At 37.6% G+C, this 6,378-nt stretch overlaps 1 pseudogene; it reads left to right on the top strand.

Moving 5' to 3' along the window:
* The first annotated feature begins 5,311 nt into the window (after positions 1 to 5,311).
* On the top strand, positions 5,312 to 6,166 carry LOC114088111 (dnaJ homolog subfamily A member 2 pseudogene; annotated as a pseudogene).
* Positions 6,167 to 6,378: the final 212 nt, after the last annotated feature.

Here is a 6,378-nt window from a genome sequence, read left to right as displayed (position 1 = left end):
AAACATTCTTTTTCCATGATAAAATGTCTAACTATCCTTATAAAATCACATTCTCTTTGCATATTTTCTTTTTGCCCAGTCTATTTAGACAAGTGTCAATACCTGAAGAAAAGAAGAAAGGGCTAGAAATATGACTTGGAGTTTCAAACCCAGCTTGAAATGAGCTCTGTAATCTTAGTCAAGTCACATACTTCTTCAGTTGTGAGTGTGAATGACCAGGCAAGCACCTGGCTAAGCAATGAATAAATAAAATTCTTTTAAAGACATCTTGAACCTCTGGTGTAGGTACTTTAACATGTGTTAAGAACTAAAGGGGCTGAGATCGTATCACACTTGAGATCTAAAGAGTCATAATTTCATGGATTCTGACCAAAGAAATTCCTGGGTCAGAGACCAAATTCTCTATTATCATGACATGGAAAGAAGCAGAAGTATCAACATATTTGCATGAGTTCTCTTTGATCCCAAGCTGAATTGTGCACATGGTTACATTTTGGAACAAGAACCCTGAGTTTGGGGAAACTGAAACTTTTATAATGGGCAGTAAGCATGCCTGCCTTTGCTCCAGAGGAAGACATTTTCTTCATGTTCCAAGGTCATCTGCTACATGAACATGCTTGAAAAGACAAGAACAAAGGACGTTCAATGCCTCGACCATAAGATGCAAAAATATGAGAGACCCAAGGAGAATTATCTCCTAGAATTTGGCATTATGAACAAAGTACATCCTGCTCATCTATCCCTTTCCTGAGAAAACTCCTCTATTTCTAGAAGATGGACTTAATTATGATTTTTCTTTTGAATTCAAATTTAATACAACATATTTTCCCTATGGGATTCTGACTTTACAACTCTCAGAAACCAAGCAATAATATTAAATCTATTTAATGGGATTTCATGGTGAGTTTTTAAACACCTACTATTATTTGAGGTTCAAATATAGACCAGATACTCTGCTACTTCTGTGCTTCACCTACATTACTTCATTTTATCTTAAAAAAAATACTGCAAGGTAGATATTTTACAGATGTTGGAAACAGAAACTAAATAAATTATCAACATCTAGAAACTTTTGCTTCCTAAAATAATGCTTTTTCTGCTAACCAACAAATGGCACATGGAAATTGAGGTGGCCAGAGGTCTGAGTCATAGCATGGACAACTATGACTCACAAAGTGCTGCCTGAACATCAATCTTGTCTAAGGCAGTGTATTGGTTTACTGGTTATGAGAAACACCTGGGAAGCTGGTAAAGCTGCAGATTCTTGAGCCTCCACCAGAGAGATTCTGATTCACATAATCTTTGTTGGGGCTCAATAATATCTATTTTAAACAAACTCTTCAAAGTATTCTAATACCAGTGGTCATTGAAACTTATCTGGAAAAAGGTAAGACCCTGAGTTATATAGAAAATTATCTGAGAACTGTTGAAGTTGCCATTCCAGAATAGATTACTATTCTACAAATGTAGCATAGCCAGTATCAAAGCTAATCAGGAAAATTTTTTTTAAATAACAAAAGAAGCATACATCATTACCAATTGAATGTAGGATTTGATAATAAAAACTAAAGGAAAAGATATATCCAAAAGATAATATCCAAAACCAGGAGATACAGAAAGAACCTGATTGGTTATTTTATTACTTACATCAAGGATTCTAGATACTGAACTTTTCACGAGGAGGATTTAATTCTTACTTTCCACAGATTTTGGTGCAGACTGCCAAGCACAGAAATACTATGAAACATGCAATGTTTCTGAAGATAATAAAGGTGGCTTTGTAAAGTTGTTATAAAGATTCAAATTATTTTTCAAGTGCTTAAGGTAGCGTCTAGCACATTGTAGACTCATTAAGTGTAGTGCTGTTGTGTGCTTTACTTACAAAAATAGAATGAGAAAGTAGCATGTACTTATATACTATATGTATGTGTGTATATAATTGTGTGTATATGTAATATGTGTGTACATGTATACATGCTGTATATTCTCTTTTTCTTATCTTACAACTGCTAAGTTGATCCTTAGTCAGGTTGAGCACCCGGCCTGCTTCCAAAGCCTGATTTGCATGTGAAGCCAGAGTGGGGTGCTGAGGGTGCTACTGAGAGACAAAAATTATTCTAAAGAAGAGTTTCTGAGGTGCAGGTGGCAAAGATTTTCTCCAATTCTGTGAGTTCTCTCTTAATGATTGTTTTGTCTTTTTTTATTGTTTTCTTTTCTATGAAGATGTTTTTAGTTTGATACCATCCCATTCCTGGTTTTACTTCTTGTGCTTTAGGAGTCTTATTGAGGAAGTCAGTTCCTAAGCTGACCCGATGGAGAGTTGGGCCTACTTTTTCTTCAAGTAGGCTCAGGGTCTCTGGTCTAATGCCTAGGTCCTTGATCCACTTTGAGTTGAGTTTTGTGCAGGATGAGAGATAGGACTTCAATTTCATTCTACCATATATGTATTTCCAGTTTCCCCAGCACCATTTGTTGAAGAGACTATCTTTTCTCCAATGTGTGTTGATGGCAACTTTGTCTAGTATGAGATAACCATATTTAAGGTTATGTCTCTGTGTCTTCTATTGTGCTCCACTGATCTTCATGTCTTTTTTTGTGTGTGTGCCAATACCATGCAGTTGTTGTTACTATAGTACCTCAGATTAATCTCCAGGACAAACAAAGAATGTAAAAAACTTAATACCCAAAACACATAACCCAATCAATAAATGGGTAAAAGAATCAAACAGTCACTTCACAGAAGAAATATGAATGGTTAACAAATTTGTGAAAAAAAAAAATGTCCAACATCTCTAGCAATTAGAGAAATGCAAATCAAAACTACACTGAGATTCCATCTCACTCTAGTCAGAATGGCAATTATCAAGAATACAAGCAACAATAAATGTTGGTGAGGATATGGGGGGAAAGATACATTCATACATTGCTGGTAGGACTGCAATTGATGCAACCATTATGGAAAGACTGGAACCACCATTTGACTCAGTTACCCTATTCCTTGGTTTATACACAAAGGATTTAAAATTAGCATACTACACTGATACAGCCACATCAATGTTTATAGCAGCTCAATTCACAATAGCCAAGCTATGGAACCAACCTAGGTGCCCTTCAACATATGAATGAATAAAGAAAATGTGATATATATACATAATGGAATACTACTCAGCCATAAAGAAGAATGAAATCGTGGCATTTGCCAGTAAATGAAAGGAACTGGAGACTATCATGCTAAATGAAATAAGTCAATCCCCAAAAAACAAAGGCTGATCTCTCTGATGTGTGGATGCTGACACACAATAAGGAGCAGGGGGAGGAAAGAACAGAAGTTCATTGGATTAGACAAAGGGGAATGAAGGGAAGGGAGGAGGATGGGAATAGAAAAGACAGTAGAGCAAATCAGACATAACTTTCCTATGTTCATTTATGAATACATGACCAGTGAAATGCCACATCATGTAGAACCACAAGAATGGGATCCTGATTAGAATAAGTTATATTCCATGCATGCATAATATGTCAAAATACACTCTACTGTTATGTGTATCTCAAAAGAACAAATAACAGAAGATAAAAAGAAGAGTTTCTGCCAGAAAGAAGAACTTTGCTTATTGTGAATACAATGTTATCATGTACTGAAGTTTGGTGTATGTATTCAGGTTTGTCTCTAATATATCTAAATACAAATCACTGATATTTCATTTACTGATTCCATGTTTTATATAAATAGATTAGAAATCCTAATTCTAGAGAAATAAGAATTTTAAATAAAGACTAAGAAAGTTAAAGATTGCAATATATTTCAAGGTGATGTTTGAAAAGAATTATTTGTTGTTCCTGGTCTGAGAAACGCATTATACAATCCATTTACTTGCTTTTCCTTTTTCACTGTTCAAAGCCTATCTTCAATATAGTACACCCAACAAAACCAATTCCTTTCATGCCCTCTACTGGATGTTTGAAGTTAAACATCAGTAACACTGTAAAGTAACCAAAGTAATTAGACACATAGTTTTCAAAACCTTCTTTTATAACTTCTTGAAACCAAAATTCAGCCCCATGAGTTCACTCCTGTGGAATTCCTTTGTGCCTAAAATGCTACTTTCAAAGCCAGCTCTTTCCAACAAACAGAAATTATTGGCTGAGGGGAAAGGAATGAATGGATACAGTTTATATCACTGCAATCTTTGAGGTATCTCAAAGGTTGGCTGAGCCGCTGGCCATTGTGATAGAAAGAAGCCCGTGTCCTGGTTCCATAATAATATCTACAGGCAGTTGAAGAGTGGGATGGGACAGTCAGGCCATTACTAACATTACTAAAGAAATTCTCCATATTATCTGCTTTTGCCCAGGACCCACCAGAAGGAGGGCAAAGAAGTTCTTTACTTGATGATTTAGCTTTATATGGCCATCCCTACAGAGTATACCTCAGGGGCATCTTTAATTCAGCTCACCTACCCCCTCTCAGGACTGATTTTTATTCAACAGTGTCATGCCAGTTATTAAGTGTGAAATACTTGCATAGCACAAAGTTCTAACCCAGGGATCCTTGAACTTCCCCCAATCAAATAATTGAGAGGTTAAGGTTGGTTTTCTCACTGCAGGAAATTGCCAGATCCAGCCCACCCAGCCCCCTAGGTATTTCAGGCCATCTCAGTCCTCTGTGGTACAGCCCTATCCGTGTTAAACATGACCTTCAAATGTCACTACCGTAGTCTTAATGCATGGCTGCAAGTTAGCAAGGACATGGAGAAAGCAGAGCTTCCTCCTGTCAGCCATTTTTTTCTCGGCATGGAAACCACAGGTAATATTTATGGAGCACTTATTATGTACCAGTTACAATGTGCATCATTTCATTCACTCTTTAAAACAATTCTTCTTTACAGAGAAGTAAACAGAGTCATCTAGTAACTTCCACAAGATCCCACATCTAGTCTATGGGAAAGCTATAATTTGAAGCAGGTCTGATCAATACCAATGCCAGATGACTAGTAAAATTCATGCAATGCTGCAAATCCAAGGATAGTCCAAAGACTGAGGTTCTTCCAGCAGAAGAGTCTCAGAAATGGTTTGCAAAGAAGCAGGATCATTAGTTGAGTATAAAGTCACCCAATGGAAGACCATATTGGAAAGTGGACATCCTCAATCACTTTGATTGCACCCTCTACTAGGGGGAGAGCCAGGGAACTAGAGTTTAGATTATCTCTGGTGCAACTTCCATAGAATCCAAACAAGAAGAGGCCCCCAGATGACTCCTTCAGCTTGTTTTAATATTGAATGTTAAAGGATCTTCTCATGTCGGGATGGAGGAATGGATTACAACCATGACTCATACAAATTAAGCACATATATGTCAAACTTTCACAGTGGCCAAGGCAGGGAGTCTGGAGCTGTTCAGACGTGTAATGCTTGTCAGGGTCAAGGTGTATGCATCATGATCAGAGAGCTTGCTCCTGGAATGGTACAACAGACGCGGACTCGTGTGCTCTGATTGTAATGGAGAAGGAGAAGTAATTAATGAAAAGGACCACTGTAAAAAGTGTGAAGGGAAGAAGGTGATTAAAGAAGAAGTCAAGATTCTTGAAGTTCATGAAGACAAAGGCATGAAACATGGACAGAGAATTACATTCACTGGGGAAGCAGACCAGGCCCCAGAAGTGGAACCAGGAGACATTGTTCTTTTGCTACAGGAGAAAGAACATGAGGTGTTCCAGAGATGGCAATGATTTGCACATGACATATAAGATAGGACTTGTTGAAGCTCTATGTGGGTTTCTGTTCATATTCAAGCACCTTGATGGACTTCAAATTATGGTGAAATACCCTCCTGGCAAAGTAATTGAACCAGGATGTGTTTGTGTAGTTGGAGGAGAAGGAATGCCACAGTATCATAATCCCTTTGAAAAAGGTGATCTTTATATCAAGTTTGATGTGCAGTTTCCTGAAAACAACTCGATCAACCCAGATAAGCTTTCCAAACTAGAAGATCTTCTGCCATCTAGACCAGAAGTCCCAAATGTAATTGGAGAAACAGAGGAGGTAGAGGAATTTGATAGCACTCAAGGCTCGGGAGGTGGTCAGAGGCGTAAAGCATACAATGATAGCTCTGATGAAGAAAGCAGCAGCCATTGTAGACCTGGATGGAGTACAGTGTGCCCATCAGTAACTCTGCAAACAAACTGCACAGGTAGATTTTCTTTCCACATTTGTCTGATTTGTTCTCAGCGAGCCAGCTGGAGTGTCTGATCAACCTAGATGAACTGATGGACATCTGTCGGTCTATATGTAACTTTTAAAATTGGTATAGTATCTACAGAGTGTATAGTTTAAACCAACCACAAAGCTTTACATCTTCATTTCAACTATTCTGTAGCAGAA

The sequence above is a fragment of the Marmota flaviventris genome, chromosome 2 (genome assembly GCF_047511675.1).
Source record: "Marmota flaviventris isolate mMarFla1 chromosome 2, mMarFla1.hap1, whole genome shotgun sequence".
NCBI lineage: Eukaryota > Metazoa > Chordata > Mammalia > Rodentia > Sciuridae > Marmota > Marmota flaviventris.
The sequence above is the reverse complement of the archived record's forward strand: the minus strand, read 5'-3'. Positions and strand labels throughout refer to the sequence as shown.